The sequence below is a fragment of the Falco punctatus genome, assembly GCF_963210335.1.
Source record: "Falco punctatus genome assembly, chromosome: 5".
In the NCBI taxonomy this organism is placed as follows: Eukaryota; Metazoa; Chordata; class Aves; order Falconiformes; family Falconidae; genus Falco; species Falco punctatus.
Genome location: NC_137584.1, coordinates 88758431 through 88780100, shown reverse-complemented (window position 1 = coordinate 88780100; position 21670 = coordinate 88758431). Strand labels below are relative to the sequence as shown.

Sequence of the window (21670 nt, the reverse complement as noted above, 5' to 3'; positions counted from 1 at the left end):
CACTTTCCTCTGCCCCATTCCTCCCCCAGTGCTCCATACGAGGCAGGCCAGAATTTTTATCCTTCCACTGTAAACTATAATACCTGGTTTAAAATTATATTACAAGCCATTAATACAAACGGAGGGTTTGGGAGGATTTTATAACCCACAAGAGATGACACTCATAGGTTATGATGTCATTCAAACCACTTGATAATATACTGTACTAGCTTGCAATATTCCAAAAGCAGCTATTAAACTAAATATAGATGAGGAACATGTTGCTACAACAACACAAAATATTATGAACAGCGGTTCTCAGAAATATATAGCTGCAGACCTGATTTTTATTTATTTGTTTAGTCAATTTTTTTTTTTTCATGTGGGGTAAAAACAACTGCTTTGGTCCTCTGAAGGTGCTTACAGTGTGGATTGAATTTAAAATCGCCACAGTGAAAAAAAAATAATAAAAGACCAACTGAACACTGAGGTAATCCTAGAAAATCTATATGTGTGTGTCTGTATAAATATATAAATATATATATATTTGATGTATGTAAACTACAACACTCCTAGACAGAAATAAATCAGTCATGGCCATTTAAGGTAATTCAGTTGCATTACCTTTCTTTTCATACCAAACTTAAGAGCAATAAAAAGCGAAAATGTAAATACTAGTTCCTACACTTTTGTAAGTCACTATTATCAAAACAGAGTGCTTTAATTATATTTCGAGACTAGGGTATGGGCTGGGTGACAAGATTTACTGGAGGTCAATGTGAGCAATAACCATTTTTCTTCCCAATGAAAAATAATACCATCAACAGGAGTTGTTAAGAACTATTAAAATTGCTGAATTTAAATGCTTCTGTAGGATACTTAATCAGCAACGTTTGGTCATTCTGGTTGGAGGTAAAGATATAAAACAGTTACCAGAGTCACGATGACGATTTTGACTATTTCATATGATTATTTATACTTAAAACTGCCCTGTTTTCAGCACTGTATTACGAAGGGGTGGATCTTAGCCAAATACACCCTTCTCCTAAAGGGCATGAAGTTTCGGGGGCACAGCCCAGGAAGGCTGCACCTCCATGCCTTCCTAGGAAGGCTTTACAGAAACGGGGGGAAACCCTACCTGAAGCGGTGTGTCACAAGGAAGGAAGGGGGGAACCCTACCAAACAGAAGATAACTCCAGTGGAGTCAGACCTCTGATGTACCGGGTCAGCAAAACGAGGGTCCCTTCAGGGCTAGGAATAAAGCCCCCGGTTGGAGTCGGGAGGACGAATCCCATTTTCAGCGGCGGGCTTTCCAGCAGGCACAAAACCTCATCTTTCAAATCCAGCAAAACTCCTCCTCAGCCCCATGAGCCACACGGGGGATTTCAAAGGCAGCATTTGACCCATGGTCTGGAACAGGAGTATTGCCCAACACAAAAACATTCAGTATTTAGCTGTTCCCTAAATCACAGAGTTTGGTTTCTTGGATTAAGTGTGGAACACAAGGAAACCCACCTTCTCGGCTGAACATGGCAGCCTGACATGAACTGGCCAAAGCTGGGCACTGCGACACGTTTTTTTATAGTTCAGCTGAATATTTTCTCTTATAATTAAACTTTTCAACATGTTTTAATGCAAATGTAATAGATTGTTTTCTCATGACCTGCTGGTTAAAGCCTCGTTTATAATAAATATTTGTAAGTGTCTATAAATACAATATTAATTGCTTAAAACGACATTTTAATGTGGCGCTACGTGTCCAAGGAACTCTGGACTACAAAATGTGGTCTCAGTTTGGGATTCATGAACTCGGAGGCAGTAATGGCAAGCAGTGAGAGTGCTATGAATAATCCTTGCGTCAAGAACCTTTAATAAGAGTTCAGTAAAAGTAGTAAGTAAAGAGGCTACACCAAGGGGCGGTATTCCCCTACCTGTAAAGCCATAGAAATGAGTAACGACAGTGATCTGGATGGAGAATTGTACTTGGAGATTCATGGCTTTATACGTCCGTGGCTGGTAGAATTACAAGTCGGGATTCTGGTGACAGCGAAAGGAGAAAGAAACCCTCTAAACCAAGAGATTAGCTAACACTCTTTGTTTTCTGTTCACAATGGTGAACCAACACCTTTTGAGGAAAACGGAACAGTTCAAGAATTAGGAGTCTGAATACAAGGGGCCCAGTGGCTTCCTGCTGACATCCCGTCAAACCTGCCCTATATTTTGTCACACCATGGAGCGGCAGGCACGTGCCAACCCCAGCGCAACTACAGTTTAAGCAGGGACTGAGTGAAACACTTGGTGGGTTCCTTGAAAGAAAAAGGAAACTCCAAACATTATTATTACTTCACTTAATATCATCAGTATATCATCAGTAGCGTTGTTCAAAAGCACTCACCGTTTGGCTAAACCCGCTTCCCGTGTCACGAGAGCAGACAGTTGGTATTTCAAAAGTAGTTATTAATTGAAACCTATAAAATATAACTATCTAGGAAAAAGCTTCATGTGCAGACAAGAACATCATATCTCAATACCACTAGTTTTCATCAACAAAATATTCTGGAGGCCTTCACCTTACTATTTCACCTCTGGGCTGCTCAAAAGAATTAACCCTATGTACACTGTCTGCCAAAAAGAAACCAAAACCACATTTTCATTTCTACTGTTCCATCTTAGTTGTAAGTGTTCGGCACAGGCTGTATCCTGGGTCAGAAAGAATTATGGCCACTCGGTACTCCTGACAGCTGGAGGAAAGCACCGCGTTTGGATACAAATGGTCCACAACGCACCTGCAAAGGGTGCCAGTGTCAATTACCTGCAAGCCTCTCCAACAGCTTCTGACAGGGCAGCGAGGAAGGACCATATTTAATCTACTTAAACCTAGACCGGACAAAGCGCTAGAGAATATACTGTACAGGGGAAAAAAATCTGCACCGGCAAGGGCAGGGATGAGATGATCTAATGCAGGAGAACTTTCCCATCTCTGATTTTTATGATTCTCGGATCTATGTGCACAAGTAACAGGTCTGAGGAACAACTGTGAACACTTCTTTGGAGTTGTGATGAAGTTGACTGCACAGAAGGTGTACCTACAAACTGACGTTAGGACAAAACAATTAAAGAATTTTACTGCTCCTATTTGAGAGTCTGGAGGGGTGGGGGGAGTATTTCTGGAAAGGTTCTTCATCCTGAATTAATCTATTTACATACGACATCCTTGGTGGAATAAAATAGGAGAGAACCACACAAAAATCCCAATATTTGGGGTCATTATTTGGGGCCAAACTTTCCAAGCAGGCAGCCAAAATACAATCCATCATCACAACCCATTTGTCTTTAACAAACACGTGAAGCCGCAGAGGGGCTTGCTCAGCAGCCTATGGAGCACCTGGGGAAGGATGCGAGTTACCGCATTGAGGTCAGTGCAACGACTCACATCTTTGTAAGGTGGTCACAGATCTAAGTAGCTTGTTGAACCAGTGGCCACATACGGTGGCATGGGATTTGCCAAAGTAAATGTGAAAGTTCACGAGATAAACTTGAGAATCTGACTGTTCAGTCATACTTGGCTTCACAGTGTAAGCCAGCCGTTGACTTCAGTGGGCCTTATACCTGAACACAGCCTGAGAGCAGCTAAAATTTTGGCTAAACACTTCTTGAAGTCTACTGCGCTGCTGGAAGGCATGGCAATATTATATACAAGCTAGCAATTAGCTTTCGGGGTAACTAGGTCAGTTAAACGCCACTTACTGAGCAATATGATTTTGCACCACATATTTCTGCCTCGCAAAGCTATTACTAGCGACAAGAAACCACATCATTACGTGTGGTCATCTGCAAACCTCAAGGAAGATCTCTGGGAGGAGGAAGCTGCTGTTTAAAGAAGTCTCAATGAGCACATGCTGAGTAATTTCACCCCTTTCATGTACATCACGCCTGCTTTCTGCGGTCAAGAATTCTCTTCTTTACAGTATGCAAAAAGGAGTTTGGTTAGTGGCTTGTGTTTGTTGAAGGGATGTGATTTGCATACAAATAGTTGATATTCTGAGGCACTCATATTTAATCAAACTGGGAAAATAAACCAGAGCAAGACACACTTAACTCTATTATCACCATCCCCTTCAGACATATAATGCTACGGTTTGCACACTGGAAGCAGGTAGGGCTCCCGTGCCAGGGATGGAGGTGAGGACGCCTGGCTGCCCCCACTCCCTCCACCTCTTCTCCAAAAGCAGCACCAGGACTGCAGACCGGCACCGCTAGAGCGCAAGGTTGTTTCTCACAACACGATTTTCAGGGCAGCACGCACAGAGGGAGACCGGGTAACAGACACGCGATTGAAACACCCGCCGCCCTCTCCTCGGTCCCACCGTGGGTGTACGTCAGGTACAAAAAAGTACAAAACCCCACCACATGACAGAGTGGAAATGTATTGCTACACTGAGACAAAACTTTAAAAGCCTATTAAGTCTTCCCAATTACTTTGTGAAGTAAAAGAGCATTGGGATTGCCAGAACTGTTGGTGAAAATATTTTCAAATCGCAACAATAAGTGACACAAAGACAAACAAAAGGGAACTTCAATTTTGTGCCCTTCCTGACTCTTTCTTCATCTTCCTTAAGTATGAAATTTAGCTTTGAGATGATTCAGCATATGCAGAAAAAATATTTTAAAAATCCACTAGTTCTTAGCCTTTATTATCTAATTTTATATAATGCCATTTTAATGTAAACTTTGTCAAGCTAGAGAAAGTATGTTTCAAGAACCAAACTGATTAGAAATTTCACACAGAATCCTCCTTTGCTATCTCCACTCGATATAAATTGTCTTTGTGATACTTCCCCTGAAACCCTGACTAGCTAAAGCAAACTGACTCTGACAGAAGGATTTTTGAAGCTGTTATTTTAATCTTTAAGTTTACATACCTGTCAGAGGATAGCACGTTCATAGCCTTTACTATTGTTCACAGATTCTTTTTTCTAAAGTCTACACATAGGTCTCAAGGGCTCTTGCTCCTCAAGGCAAATTACCTCTGAGTGTTTAGGTTCACCTCCAGCTCCATATTTTTTACTTTTCATATGCCTCTTTCTTTGTGGTTTTCTTCCTCTCTTTTCCTTATTTTCAACTCCTGACCAGGACCCCTAAAGGAAAGAAGAAAGACACTTAGATACCATGGTGATGGGTGACCTTATAAAAACACAGATAAATAGACAGGGGTATTGTAATGTTTCCTTCACACTGTTTGACTCTGCTACAGTTGGGTGAAAACATTTGTTCTACAAATAAAAGAAAACTTTTCAAACATTACTTTGGCCCCAGTCTTGTTCCCAGTGATGTAGCTGAGGATAGGACCCGTGTCCTCATGGGCCCATCGCCTAGCCAAGAACTGGAGACAAAACTAGTTAATAGAGAGGTGTCAATTACAGCTGATTGATTGATTCTTCCATACAATAGATGATGTGGTGCAAAGATTAGGAGCTTTGATTTAGGCAAATTACTTGGGGTTTTCAAAACTATAACCCTACTACATACTCTCTCCAGACCTTGAGCACAGGGATATCTTATCATTATAATACATTTCAAAGGATTTTTAGTGCTTTAGTCAGCACTGTTTTGTGAGAGTAAAGAGTTTTCAGAAAACAAAGGAAAAACACTAAGAATTTGTTTTAAAGAGGTTTTATACTATGTATAAAGTATGTTTAAAAGTTTACTAGTTTAAACTATGTTAAGCAAAGATGTTGAAGTTCAACACCAATTGTAATGATATAAGTAACTTCTGAATTAAGGCTGTAAGACAGTACAGGGACCATAAAGATTATTTAAAAACCCAAGGGTCATTTCTTTCAATTCTGCCAAGAAGCCTTTAAAAATCTTACATATACAAATAACAATGGGTGGTTTGCACAAATGAAGATGATTTTTAGCAGGCAATCTTCCTCTTCCTTCTTTTAAAGACCCCATACAAATGAGCAAAACCTGTACAAGTCATTATTTGTCTGGGGCCAAGAACAGGACACCGCAGGTCTCAGGCTTTGGAAAATTCATCTGCATTTCCCACTCAGAGCCTGGAGAGGAAGGCACTGGGGCAGCCAGAACAGGGCATCAAGAGGCACAGTTTGTGACAGCCTAGAGAAGGCAAAAAGGAGGGCAGAAAAAGGCCAAAAAAAAAAAAAAGAAAAAAAAGAAAAGAAAAAAAAAAAAAAAGATCAAGATAGAGAAGAAGTAGAAGCTGAAGGAAAAGGCCAAGCTCATTTTCTCTGAGAAAAATTCAGATGGTCTAATGCAAAGGGATTGCAGCAGGGCTATTCTGCAACGTCTGGAGGTAAGGAGATGAGCCAAGCAACAGCCTTGTGAAACAGAACTAGAAATTCAACCAGAGACAGCATTGATTTTTTTTTTTCTTTTTTTTTTTCCTCCTCCCCCTATCCCCCCGGCACAGAAGAAGATATATGTGTTTAGATCAACTCATGCCCTTATTGAGTCTTGAGCAGAGAAGGGCCTGACTCAAGCACTTTTCATGCAGTCTGCAGGATTCCTGTGCGCAGTCTGGGCAGATTACTGGGATAAATTAAGATCAAGCCTCTGCCCTTAACCTATAAGACAATTCACCCCCCATTGTATTAAGTGGGTTAAAAAACCCACACACACAAAAAAAACCAACAAAAAAAAAGAAAGATCCAACTGACTTGCAACAAATCTTTCTAACCGCTAGGTTAACACTGTATGTGATGTTTGTATGACAGATCATGACGGGAGGTGACAGACTTTCAGACCTTGGCTGAGAAGTAAGATCAGCTGGAAGTAGATGATTTCTGTCAATAGGTGAGCTTCACGCAGCCAAGAGAGTGATGACCTGAAGCTATGGAGGGATTTTTATTTCCTTCTATTATATCTCTGTCTGTATGTGTTCAGGTGTTGGGTTTTTTTTAATCCACAAAGTAGCAGAAATAGACAGCAGTGCTTAAAAGTGTGAATTATAAACACCTTTGATTTGCCAGAGAAGACGGAAAAACTGATTATGTGGAATTTGGACAGTGGAAAAGACAACGGCCCCAGACACGGCGTTCTTCCTGACCTAGCCCTGTCCTCATCTTTCATCTCATACACACTACACCGACCCCTGCCTCCGCTCCACGCACAGTGCCAGTCTCCACCGCCCATTTGTCAAACCCTCCAACAAGCACCTTCTGTGCCATGCCAGCCCCTCGGCACTGGATGAGTTGCCTGTAAAAATCCACAAGGTCAGTGGCTATCATCCTGCTTTACCCCTCCTTAAAAGCAACCCAGGATGCGACCCTTGGGCAGCACGGGGACACGGGCAGAGCAGCTGGGGTGCTAAGGTGGCTGCTGGGGGCACCAGCTGAGCTCTGCTGCCATCCCGTGGGGCTCCCCCCTTGCTCAGTGTCACCAGCGCACACACTGCATCGCTCTGTGAACAGCCCAGGCTGGCTGCGCGTGACCTTTGGGACGTTCCTCAGCTACACGCTTCCCTTTGCCCCAACAGGGCAGTTCCTGATCTGTGCACTGGTGCAGAAGCAAAAAGTGAACCGGGGCCGGTACACTGCCCCACTGGCACCCTTGCCATCATGCCACCGCAGACTTGTCCTCTGGAGTCGGTTCCTTCCCCTCTTTTAGGCTGCCACCAGCCTGCTTTTCTCATGGCATCTTCTCAGCTCAACAAACGCGATTTCACCCCAATGAGCAGAGCACGGGAGAGGGGCCCACGCATAACGTTCACTATATGCAAAAACGAGCTTGTCCCCACAAATCCAGCGTATAGCCAATGACTCATCTGGAAGGCTTGGGCTCAACTGATGACACATAAAGACTAAACTGTATTAAGGTTAATGAACTTCAAGATGATGATTTATACTAAAGAGAACGTAACACTTTATGGCAGCTGAGACAATGTTCACTCCTTTTCATTACTTTCCTGAGGACGACCTGCATTAAAAAAAACCTAAAATTGTCTGACACAAAGAGCTGTTGACAAGCATACAAAATGGAGCATAAATACTACCTACTACCCGTAGCTACACCCAGGAGACCTTTGCAGAGTGTATGAATATCCCCTGCTTTTTATTCCCTGCAATAAGCAAGACGTGCTCTCTTAAGCCAGAAGTGCAACTGAACTTGTGGGAAGACACCGTTTGTGTACCTGTTGCCAAAGCCAGAACGTCGGCTTCTTCCACACATCAAATGTGCATCGTTGGTGCTGCTGACTATCCAGAAATACTGTTAAGCCTTCCAAAAAAAAGCGAGAGTTCAGAATTCCCTCTATAGATGCAACATGTTCCAAAAGCTAATTAATTGCTGCTGCTACTTAGTGAAGGGAAGAGCCAAGAGCCATGTGTTTGTGCTATTCATGTTTCTGATAGAAACATCTGATTTTGCTGTTCTTGATGAGAAAATGCTTCGGCAAGGGCATCAGAGCACTTTTCAGCGTGGCTGACAATACGGCTGCCTATCTGTTTGCTATTTTACCTGCTACCTGGTGAAACCCAGGCATACGTTCTGCGTGGAGCTACTCGAGCCCTGCCTGCCTGTACAGCCCTTTCTTAATGATTATATTTTGAATGCCTTCTCACACCTTTTTGTGTGTGTTTGAGAGGAGCGTTAAAACAAATATGTCTTCTGTGGGGAATATATCTGCAGATACTGAATTGAAGGCTGCTCAAAAAAACCACATCAAACCCCCACCCCACACAGATTGCACCTGTGGAAGAAATAAGCACAACAGAAACACGTGCCGCCAGGCTTTCCCATCACGCACCCCACGGTCACAGCCCCCAAACACCGGTTCTGATCTGGTGCCACACCACTCCTCTGACATAAAAGCTGCCTCCTTTTTCCTGGTTAGTGTTCAAGAACTGCAGTGCTAATTCCTCCTGGTTGCAGTGCCAATAACTGTACTGGAACTAGTCCATGGAATGAAGTGAATCCCATCTATTTATTATAATTTTTTTTAAGCATCAAAATCCTAACATTGATCTTTTGAAATATCAGCCGGGGTTTCCAGAAGATGAATAGCTATCTTCAGGCAGTGTTGGTCCAGCAGATCTCTGACCTTTGGACTCGCTTCCCCCACAGCAGGGACAACCAAGGGCATCCACTAAGGGCAACAGCCGATGATTCAGGATGTCCTCTAGCAGTGATCTTACACTCTGTAAACAAATGACATTATTAACATGCCCAGTAGAGGCTTGGTTTTGGCTCGTCCTCTTTCTTATTTGAATTAATTTCCAAATAAGACCATTTATGACCTTTATCTGAAGCAGCATTATGCAAGCCAACACTTGCGCAGGCCAGCATCTGTATTCCAGGGTAGAAGACACCAGAAGCTAAAAGGAAGAAAGTGTGTTTCTGCTCCAAAACAAAGTGAAACCAGGAAATGCCTTTAGACAAATAAATCACAATTTCAAGTCAACTGCATTAAGGGAAGGGAGGAGTTTCCACGGCAGAGGAAGAGCCAGAAAAACTCTAGAGCTGGCTTACCCGGAGCAGGTTTCTACCCCTGCTGCTTCTGGTGACACCAAGATGCCAATGAAACAGCAGCTGTAACACAGGCCGGAAAGACGCTGAAGAGCTGACTCCAAACAGCAAGCGACTGTCACAAAAGTGACTGTCAGCTGAGTCAAGACTTGCAACATTTTTGGCTTGTTTGCACTGCTGCGATTCCCTTTTCCTCTGCCCAACAGTGAACCAGGACACAGGGAGACAAGGAAGACCATTCTGCATGGGACATCAACACCCCGGTCACCCCAAACTTTTCTAAAACACTGAACTGAGTAACAAAAGCAATGGAACTGCAATACTAGATAAGGGCAGCAGTCCATTCCAGCAAGTCTCCTGAGGCCAGAACCAGGCTTCAAAGTGCAACTCTGCTGCCTGCAGTTATGGGCTATTTGTCCCTCTCAACCCCCCAACACCCAGCGACTGATGGCTGGATGCAGAGCTTTTCTAATGACCTTGACGTTGCTCTTCCTGCTGTAGCATGGACTACTGCTATAAATTTGGTTATCTCTCTCTAAAATTTGATTTGTTCTCAGTTGAACAGAAGCACAGAATTTCCCAGCTGAGTTACACATTAAGGGAAAAAGTGTTCCCTTTTGGGTTTTTCAGCCTGCCATATTTCAGTTCGCTTGACTCTCCACTTGTTTTGTGCTGCCTTCACATCCCTTCTTACTTGCTCCATTCTGAGGAAAAAACATTTCATCCTTTTCCATGGACCATTAATTATTCTCTGTACTCTAACCAGAAACCACTGTAACTCCCCAGCATCCTCACGGAGCCGGAGCGTTCCCCGTTACCTATAACAATGCGATCTGTGGGTCCCTGAAACTCTGATTTATGTATTTTTGTGTAACTTATTTCTTCCGTACCGAACAGGGTCTCAAGTTAGTCGGACTCCGCATCACACAGTTCCTTTTCTCATCCCAATATCTGGATGCCCAACTAGATTCTAATGGGAAAGCCACGGTTTTCACAGGAAAAATCCCGTTCACTTTCTAAAAGGCCTCAGTGGTAGGCATTGCTCAGACACCTTGTCAACTAACCCTCTTTAAACAGAAATACTACAGTATTTCAAAGGCATTTATGGGATGTCTGAGCTTCCAAACGCTGTTGGAGCACATCCATAGGTGTTTTATTAGAACAGACACAGAATCTGGCAAGATCAAGCCCTGAATGGACAGAAACAGAAGCCCACAGATGGAATCACAGAATAATTATAAAATCTCAGTGAAAAGAAGTTGTTTTTTTTTCCTGTGAGGACTTTTATTCTTAAGTATGAGAAAAAAAACCCTTAGAAAATAGACACCTAGTAATAAACGATAAAAATTACCTTTTTCCCCACTTGATGCTGGCACTATCTGGCTCTTTGCTGATAGAGAGTTTTGCTCCACAGGAGAACAAAGGAATGTCTGGGGGAAAAAAAAAATTACCAGCAGTACGCTAAGGCAGTAAAAGGAAATACTGAAATTACAGCCTGTGTGTGATACTTTCTGCCCACATGTGTCACTGAAACAAACAGGACTCAAGTGATGATAAGACGCTTGTCCACAATGAATTGAATAGTAGGTGGAATAAAATAAATCCTTTGAGGTAGGACATAAACCATGGGAGGATCAGTTGAGAGTTAAGCAGATTTGTCCCCATGGCCAACGGCGGGAGGGGCAGAGCTCTGAAAGCCTCCGTCTGTGTCTGTGGCATCTGGTGCGTGCTAGACCCTTGGCTTTTCTGAGAGCACCTGCAGACCTTGTTGGTCTGGGGTGATGGTGCTCGGAGTTTCCCCGAAATCAGGCCAGAGGTGTTCCATGAGGGAACCCTGAATCACTGAATCAACTTCTGTAATGTTATGTTAACCAAAAGACAATGTGAGGGTGAGGTGTGTGCTTGGGGGTGGGGTGGGGGTGGGGGTGTGTGCAGGGAGGGGAAAGGGAGAGGAAAAAAACCCAACCCATTTTTAACTAGAAGCCCTGTCTGTACCTTTTCACTTAGTGACTTAAATACACAGATGACTATAGTTGAGGGATATTAAATGTGAATCCTACACAGTACATTTTTAGGAGATATAAAAATCCAACATACTGTAAAATTTATAGCTTCCTCTCCCTCCCAAAAAAGGAAAAGAAAAAATCTATTGGTAGAACATATAAATTTTGCTGAGGCTCTAAAAGGTGTCATAAAACCTCCCTGCCACAGATACAGTTGGTGTTACAGTAGGTATTTCTATAACGCAGATTTGTAATAATTCGGGGTTTGTACATCGGGTGGTAATACTGCGGTGCTTTAGGCAATATGCCTATAATGTCCAACACAACAGAATGCCTGTTGGGTCTCATTTCATGTATATAAATTATATATAATCTGAACAAACACGAATGGTGGGACCCATATATAAACAGTCTTAATATTTCAACACCTACATTTCTTTATGAACCTGGGTGGTTAGAAAGGTGGTTGCAAACGATTATTTCTTTACCAAGTTCACATGGAGTAGTTTGCTCAGTTTAATAATAGTCTATCTTGTTCAGGCTGAACAAACTGGTCCCTGTGGGGGAAAAAAAAAAAAAAAAGGCGGGGGGGAGTAATAAATCAATAGCCCAGATGTAATCTTAGGTGTCTAGAATGCAGAGAGGGATTTTGGAGCATAATGGCACTGGTTGTCTATTGTCATTCAGACATGAGCTGCATCAGAAAAGGGCTTGTGGGAACCTGATAAGAGTTGGTCAAAAGTGGGCCATAAATCAAATGCAGGCAGTATTCTGCTGATTTCACACACAGGCTCACTGGGAGGAAAAAAAAAAAAAAAGGGAAGAAAAAAAAAGAAAAAAGATAGAAAAGAAAAGGTGATGGATCTGCAATTTACTGCTTATCACATCTGCTAGAAGTTTCATAATACAAAAGCCTGACCTTCAATGAATAAACACCCTAGTTGACTACCTGTTTCTGCCTGGAAAATATGGCACTCGAGTCTCCTAGAGCTCAGAAATGCAGCTACGGAAATGATGTGACATCTTCAGGTTTAACAAGCTTCTTTTTGTTGCTAGCAGTTGAGTAGCTGTCACTTTAGTTAGTAGTAGCCACTTTAACTTCAGATGCACAGTGTTTATTGAAAGGAACTAGGTACTTATTCAAAGACACTAATAGCCTATGGGGAAAAAATAGTTCATAGCACAAGGATTATGGAAAGAGCAATGTGCATGGCTCTTTCAGTTACGTTTCTGTTCTGCTTCTGCCTAAAGAGAAAATAAAAACTAGCAGTGACAATACACTCAGGGAGAGGTGTCCATCCTGCAGCACAGGTGCCTCTGCTGGGATCCTAGCCACATCAGCATCCACAGGTGACTGGTGCTACTCATTTACTTTGTAAAGGTCATTTGTCAATTTTAACCTTGATTCGGACTCATATTTCAAAGCTCCGGCAATAGCAATTTCTTTAAAATATTGCATATTCATTATTTCAAGACCAAACACTTTAAACTATTTTTCTTTCCAATTTTCACATAGATTGCTAGATCAATGCAATTATTATCTGATGTTTAATCTGTTTACAGCTATACCTTCCTAAGGACTTACTGTAGATAATACCTATAGCTCAAGTTAAGCTCCTGTAGGGACTGCATTACTGTATTGCAGGAAAGATCCTAATTATGTGAGTTGGCAAGCTACCCCTTAGCAACTCCACCAGCCTCACAGATGTTAGCCCATAGAAGATAAATCCATTCTCCACCCCAGCATCACATAAAGGGAAAAAGAGTATGAAATTAAAAGAAACCCCCAAAATTAACAGAAGCCTTTCCCAATGTGCTTGTACCTCATCTTGCCTGCACTGGTCCATCAGATGCCCAGACCCCTGGAGTAAAGGCTGTCTTGGTGGGAGACATTTTCTGCAGCACAGGGTCAATCACTGCTTGAGAACACCAAACCGAACACCAAAAAGATGGTGTAAACTAGTTTGAAATGTTTATTGCCTGGATCTTGTTATGGCAACTTTATTGTTCTCTGGAAGAAATCTGCCCTTGCAGGGGTTCAGCACCCAACCAGTCGGTGCACAGGTAAACACGGAAAGAGGGAGAAGTGGGGCAGCTGGTAGATCACTCCCACGTGGACCCTTTGCAAGTTAAACTACCCTCCCCCCCCCTCCAACCAGCACAGGGCATGCACAAGGCAGTCCCGGCACAGCTGCCCTGCCCCACCCCCCCCCACCCCAGCAGAAGGGACTTCGCTGCCCCCAGACCACCCACCCAAACAAGCCTCACTTGGCCTTGCTCAGCAGCAGTGACTTTGGTACATTATCATGTCTAACAGCAGCTGTTAGCGAGAAGACAAGAAAGGTAGCAGCCTATTTAGAAACCATTCCTTGCAACCTGGAAGCAGAATTAATGAAAACATCTCGGATTTTGAACCTCGTGCAAGTTCTCTGCATGCTTGCTGGTCTACTTGCCACTGCTGTGCAGGCTTCGCTGTCGGAGAGGACAACAGTTATCAATCATGTCAGAGCACTTTAACAAGGCTAGCAAGCTACAAATACTTCGCAGAATTTATGTCACTGGGGAAGAGTCATTAATTTGGATTTCCAGCTTCCTGCTCAGGCAAAATTAAAAAACAAAATATTGAATATAGAGTCGTTTGATTTAACGCACACAAATAGGTAATTGAGTATGTATCTGCTGACCTTCCCTAAGAGGAAGGGCATAAATATTCCAGCTTGGTTTTACAAACCAAACAAACTCTTATAATAAGAAAAAAGCAATTTAATTATTTTATATATATATTTGTTCACCTTGGTTTGCTAGGAGAGAGATTGATTCCTTAGTTAAAAATTATGTTTGGAAGGGGGAAAGGACTTTAATTTGTATAAAGTGCATTCCGGGAATTAACATTCTCCCTGTTTGAAGGAGAAAAACCATACCATTAGATTTCATTGGTACTAAAAGAAAAAGGTTGTAGGGTTATTTTGCTTTGGGTTTTTTTTAATTATTATTTTTTGGGGGGGTGGGAGGGGGTGTTAATCAAGGTTGCTGGGGGGGGGGGGGGGAGGGAGGGCAGGGTGTTATACTTTGCAGTGCTTTACCATGCACGTGTGCAGCCTTGTTTGTCTTTGTGTTTTCCGTGTACGTGGATGCACATGAATAGGTCTACAGCTTTATTCTGATAGCCTAGCGGTAGCAATAGCAAGACTTTGCTAGTATCACTCTAACACTCCTAATTGCACATTAAAATTAGCAAATTGAGTCATTCTCTTCCATGCACAGACTGTAAATTACTAACCTTCACAAATGCAAAATATTACTTCCAAGCCTCTTAAGTCCCGTGTTATTCTGAACACAGACCTTCCCCAACAGCTTCCTCTCCTGTCTTCTGACATGGCCACCCCTTCTCCCCCCCCCTCCCCCCCCAGGTGTAGTATCTCAGCTGAATACTCTCAGGGCAACTCCACAGATTCCTTCATCCTTCTGAACCAGCTCCAGCACGGTTTGGTCCAGCTTGCTGCTGCTTCTACAAACCCTGCCTTCAGAAAGCTACCCGGTAAATTGCAAGGCCTCCTACACAGGGCTGCTCGAGGACTTCACCCGCTTCCAAGCCCTAGTAGTCAGAGGGACTGGCTGAAAAACTCCTTTCCCAAAACAACCAGGATATGCTAATTTCGGTAATTCCCTGGCAACTTCAGCTGGGCTCCCTTTTTTCCCCCCTGCTAGAACAAGATCTTGACTGCATTTTACTATTCAGCAGCTTGCACTGAATGAAAAGAAAATAAAAATCTACAAACCATATGGAGGAAACACGGATTAATCTGTGTAGGAAGCTCACGTTAAGTGTACGTGCCTATTAGGAAAAGGCTGAATTAGAAACACTGCTTAGGCAAAACAGCTGACTCACGTTGCTGCAGACCGAATCGAGTCAAAAGTACTTTGGGGCTAATGGAAATATGTCGTTCTCCCAGTCCTAAGCCAAGAAATATTTATGTAATATCGCAAGCTTGTGTCCTGTATAAAAACCTCAGTTGAAAGTTAATTGCTCTGAATCTCTCTGAGGCTTTGGGTTGGCCCGGCAATCCTACCTTATAGAAATTCAACAGATGTCCCTATACGGAGCTCTCGGGGCTCACGCTATGCCCTTACATCTGAGAGTCCACTCAGAGGCAAAATAAGGGGAAAGAGTGATCAAGAGGTGGAACAACTGTGAAAGGCACAGCAGCTCACAAAAGGAAGCTTAAAGAGAGCTCTTCCCAGGAGGAAGGAAAGGATAATTAGAGTTTAGTGAGAGCCTTTCTCTTCCCTTTCAATGCAACTCATAAGGGATATGTGTTGATTATCAAATAAAAGAGGATAATGCATTGCTGAGAGACTGTACTGTGCAAATATTCATTTGAAAATGTTTACACTACAAATTTAGCTCATTTCCTGCATATCTATGCACAGATGGTAATTTCCTTGAATTCGAAACTGATTGAGAAGGGGGAGAAAATGCTCACAGATATGCTAGCAAACTCAAAGGGATCTCTACCTAGCAGCAGCCCAAACATTTTGTTTTCTGAATCCTGTCCCCTCCTTTTTCTCCAGCTTTCATTCTGTAAAATGATAATCACCTTTGCACACTTCAAGGTTTATAATGGCCATGCAAATTCCAAGCAATTACAAAATATTTGCTAGCAAAGAATGCTAAAGCAAATTTGATACATTAAGAAGTTACGAAAAATTGAACACTTTTCTTGTAATCCTAAGAATTAAAGCCTGCTTCTAATTATACATTATTTCAATTAGTTACAAATTCCAATGAAAGCCACCCAGCACACTCACACCTTGTATTTTTCTCCATATCATCTTGAGCCCCACATCACTGGAGAGATGTGCATGGGAAATGTAAACCGCTGGATACTTTTCCTAGCAAAGTCAGACACATACTGTAAACAGATTACTCTTACCCAGTTACTAATTTAAGACTAATTTGTTTATGTTTTAATTCTTCCATAATTTGTTCTTCCTGTAGAAGAAGTATGATCCAATCACGCAGTCAAGACCTATAGTCTAATACACAAACAAAAATGACAGAGGGGTCACAGTTGCTCCACCAGCCCCAAGTGCTATCCCCCTTTCTCCATCCAAATTACTAGATTATTAAAAAAAAATAAAAATATTCTAACATTTAGTGTAAATAATAGATCTATTTTATGTCTGGACAACTGCTTCCTGAGAGTGCAGGTGCAGAACACACTTTCAAGCTCTTCTTCATGACAATAAGACTTTTGCAGAGGGTAGTGAAGGTTATAACTACACAGAAGAAACATTACTCCAGAGGATGAGAATTTAGAGCTAACATCAGGGGAGTTGTCAACAACGTTGACAGTAAAGCTTAGTTCTGGTATATTTTAACTTCAATCATTCCGATTTCTTCCATGCCTATTAATAAAAAGTCAAGTGTATTGCAGAGCGCAGTAAGAATGGGTACCAGTGTGGTAGGCAAGGTCTTGTCACGGTCGGAAAAGGGTCTTTTCCCAGCTTTACCGAACTGTAATTTGCACCCTGCACTCCTTAAGTATCCCGTGCTCGTTTCAGATCCTCCACTGAAAGCACATGGAAGTAAAATAATATTATTGCTGAGTTAGGACAAACAGCCTTACCAGCGGGACAGTGTGCTTTGGAGGTCTACACCATAATGCTTTGAAAGTCCTCTTGAAGGCTTCAAGGAATAAAATTTGTGCAGAAAGACGTTACTTGAGGAGCAGCCCTCATTTCCACCATGTAAAACATTTCACAGCTTGTCTCATTATAGCATTTGTAAAAACACTGTCTGAGAGCAGTGGTGCATAAATGAATTATTTAAGTTTTGCAGCAAATCACCCTGATCTTGTGTGCAGTTTCTTAATGCACTTTAAGTGAGCCCTAGGAGGCAAATCACAGCAGACAAGGGGTGTAATGTAAACCAAGTTTTATTAGCCACAAAAAGCCACACTACAACATTTATTAAGTATCAAAGACAGTGCATTTAAATAAGTTTGATTTGGTAAATAATAGCCAACATTGTGTCTATCTTCCCCAGTTCCAAAGGCGCTTTTTTGTTTTGTTTTGTTTACGAAGAAAATCAAAACCAAAAATAGCTGTTTATTTTCTTCTCAGTTCTGCTAATATAACGCATCCTTTCTACTTTGGAAATAGCAATTTTCAACAAATTACCATGTGTCACAAACAGTCTGCAGCTCTCTACCCTTAATACTTTGCAGAAAAGTAAAAGTGCATTAGTATGTTATCATTCACTCCTTATCAGTGCGAGCTCTGCGGTCCCTGCTGCCCTTAGCAGCCGGGAAGCACGCACCGCCCACAGCTCCCTGCCTTGCCCTCCACAAATGGGCCCCAAACACCCTCCTAATATTTTCCTATTTTAGGCAGCTGCCTCTTGTACTGCTAACACGGAGCAGACCTTCAAAACCCAAACTGTTTTTGCCAGAGCTCCATTTTCAATATGGTACGCAATTTAAAAGGCGGCTCAGCAAAGCCTTCTTCCCTACCTCTGCCCTCTTCCTGCCTCGTTAATTGAATCTCCAGAAAAACCTAAGCACTGCCTCACACGCCATACATTTATGACACAAATCATCTTTTATCTTTGGCCAAGGAGATAAGTCCAAGCCCAGACAGACAATAACAATAAAAAGAAATTAAATATACCAAAGTACTCAATGGGCAGACACTCACTGATAAATATTTAATGCTCTGATAGAGCAATTTGGGTATTTGTAAAATGCAGCTGGTTTTCCTTTGTGTGAGCATCTCCCTTGCTCTCTCCAGCTTTAGTCTGCTAGGAAAAAAACCAAATAATTGTTAACTTCTCCATGAATGCTGAATGAAGAGGTAAACTACCTATCCAAAGCTACACAGGCTTGTAGCACTAAAGTCCAAGTCCCCCATCCTTCCCATCGGAGGAACGAGCACAATTAGCGACTCAGGACTCCCCCATCACATGGGATATGATGGTGCTACAAAAACCAACAAACAAGCCACCCAAACGAGCCAAGAGTTGTCTTTGTCGCCCTGAAAAGTTACAGAAGCTCCCTGCCACTACTTGCTCTCCAGACTCTTGAATCCCTGTCTCCTTTCTCAGAAATCACTGGTTTATTTTATTTTCTTCTACAATGCTGAGAAAGTGGCCAGCTGAAGATCTACTGCCCGAGGATGAGGGAAAAACCAGCAACATTACGCACAGGGCCCTGATGAGCCCAGAGTCATGTGGTGACGCCGAATCTTCTAGATGGTGGGACACAGAGCCTCCTCCACATGTGCAGAAATGTGCTCGTGCAAATAAAAGGCTTTTCTCTCTCAGTGGTTTAGTTGAGCATTTCTCGCTGATTGAAGTTCTGAGCTCCAGAGTCCACTAATATTTGCCATCCCAGCTCTTTCTGCCCTCACCATGGTTTAGCAGCAGAAACAACCATGCTGGTTCTTTGAACAGAAGTAGCAGAATTTAGCCTAAAATTCTGTATTTTTTTCCCCACCCCCTTCCTCCTTCCTTTTCTTACTAGAAGAATCCATTACATTACTCTCCTTTTTCTGTGAAGGTCTTATGAGCTGCTGCATAAACAGGATAACCAGACTGATACTCTTAAACTGAAGAAAGCAATAACCTTTTTTTCTAACTGGAAACTTTCTACCATTTTCTCCTTAGGTATTTACATTTTCCAAAGCAAAAGGGAAAAACTCTTTCCAATTTTTCAGTGACTTGCTTGTGGGGGTTTTTTTCCCCACCTTGCCTTTTTTTTTCTTTAAAGTGATCCAGTTGTGAAACAAGGTAACTCTTTTTTTCAGAAAATATTAACTATTTCTGTGTGACTGAATTGATTGTATCTGAACTGGGGTCACTAGACAAAGACTTAATAAAATTACGCAGTATGGAGTAAAAGTAGCAGATAAGTAGACCTCTGCAGCAGGATGCAACAGATGTTTCAGCAGAATGAGCAAGTTTCACTTACAGTCCAGATGTGTAATATATACAGAAAGAGGAATGGGAACCCAAAGGAAAAATGATGCCACTTATAGCTGTCCATGAAGAGATTATTTTCCTATAGAAAGGAGCAATCAAACAGTTGTCCAACTACTTAAAACAAGAGATGTTCATCTCTCAGCCATCCACATTTGAAGAGGTGCTGCTGAAACTGGCCTGGGAATCCAACAGCTTTACAGAGCTTTCCACTATAAAACAAGCTATTGCTTTCCATACCTCATTCCCACCAAAAAAACTACACTGAACCAACCACACCACTGCTGATGCATGGACACAACGGGTAAATACAGAAAATAACATTTTTCCCCATCTGGGTTTTCGATTCCTCTGCAGCTATATTCTTACTCGCTGTGTTAAGAACTGCTCCTCCCAAATACAAGGGGTACAATATTTAATGCTCAAATATGAAATATTTCAAAGTTCAGAAGAAAAGTTCATTACCAAAGGAAAGTATAAACAAGGAGATGATAAAACGGTCATCATAAAATATGGTAATAATCCCTTCAATGGTGTATCTTGCTGTTGTAATTAACTAGTAATACATTCCTCCCATGTTTCATAGAGAGTTTTACTGCCTTAATATATAACTGGAGCTCTTTAGCAGAATCAGCATAACTCAATCATCATTTTCCTTTTCCATCTAGCATGACCAAGATTCATATCTACACAGAAGTATTTTTAGCTCCTCTCTTACAAATCCATCATGCTTTGATCAGTTGTCAAGAGAATATTCATATTAGACCACCATATTCAAGACTTAACTGCTGTGCCGTTTTATCGCACATGCTTCCTCACAGGCAGCCCCGACAGCGCACCGAGGCAAGTCTGATAGTTAAGGCTGTGTCGTATCTTCTAAGCAACTATTAGACTGCACCGAAGCTGTGTTTTACACGCAATTTTACAAGCCTCTCCCTTGCTCCACTGTTGTTTGTAGAAAATCTGATAACTGGTATTATTGATTGACAGTTTTTTTTAAGTGAGCATGAGTAATCATGTCAGATTGAGTTACACTTTCTAAATGTTACTAAAAATATTCTATTATCCTGATTATTGATCAGGGGAATGTGTTTGGTTTATAAATTTAAGTTTCTGCAACAGAGACTGCTCAGGAAGGCCCATCATCAGCAACTTCACAGCCCTTGGTCAAGAACGTCTTGAATGTTTTTGGTTCCCCCCTGCCAAAAGAAAATACATGTTACTTAACTCTTTAGGAAAATTTCATTTCTTCAAGTGCAAATCAGTTCCCAGTGAAATTTTTCTCAGGCAGAAAGGAAAGTCAGGTCTGGAAGGCTAAACTGCTCCAAGTCATGTTCCTAGTGATTTTAGTAGCCTTGATTTTCCAGCACTCAGCTGGAAGACATCTCGGCAGGCCCATAAGCAGAAAACTCTGGTAAGGTCTTGAAACCCAGCTCCTTTAAGATATTTTCATGTAAACTCCTAAAACTCAGAGCAGCCAAATTAACTACTCACAAGTGAAAACTACAGACAGACATCCTGCGAACTTGCTTAGTTTTACCACAAATCGTGCTGGGTAAGCGATGGTAAGATCTGGACTTGGCCTCAAAACTGGCTGCATTTTGTTATTACCCAAGCCCCAAAATCCATTATTGCGATGCTGGCCTTGCATAGGACTTGCTCATAAGGAACTTAATCTCCTTGCAGTACCCCAAATGAAATCCGTTTGGTCCTGTACATACTCGGTGATCCCTTTTGGTGCAGTCTTACACACATGCCAAAGTCAGAATTTTAGCCGTCTGCTGTTTCTGCAAGCGCAGGGAATACACACAGCACCCGTAGAGCCCATCAGCGGACATTCGCAATTTTAAAACATGGCTTTCAGACAATTACAATTACTTGGAAGGAAATTCTTCAAATTGGGCTTTTTGTTTTAAATTCAGATTTGGTGGAGCTGGTGTTTTGATTTGGGGGGTTGTTGGTTTTGTGTTCAGAAAGATACTGAGGTGGAAGCCGGGAACTGTCCTGTGAACTGGCTGGATCACCACACCAAGTACAAATGAATGAGAACTGGGGCTACAGGCATCCCAAAATAAATGCACAGCTCTCCACATTATTTTGCTTTTCTCATGCTTAAAAATATTCTTCCAACCACTTAACTGTTTCATGCTTTGAAATAAAACTTGAAATTTGTCAGCAGCTGCTCTGGCATTAGATAAATGCCTTTTGGTACTTCATAAAA

At 42.0% G+C, this 21670-nt stretch overlaps 1 long non-coding RNA gene across 1 annotated transcript in view; it reads right to left on the bottom strand.

Moving 5' to 3' along the window:
* The window catches only part of LOC308064211, a 160153-nt gene extending 146535 nt beyond the window's left edge, over nucleotides 1–13618 (bottom strand). The window contains exon 1 of the long non-coding RNA XR_013928309.1: nucleotides 5007–13618. This is a non-coding gene — a long non-coding RNA (uncharacterized lncRNA). The remainder of the gene's footprint in view (nucleotides 1–5006) is intronic.
* Between the last annotated feature and the right edge of the window lie 8052 nt (nucleotides 13619–21670).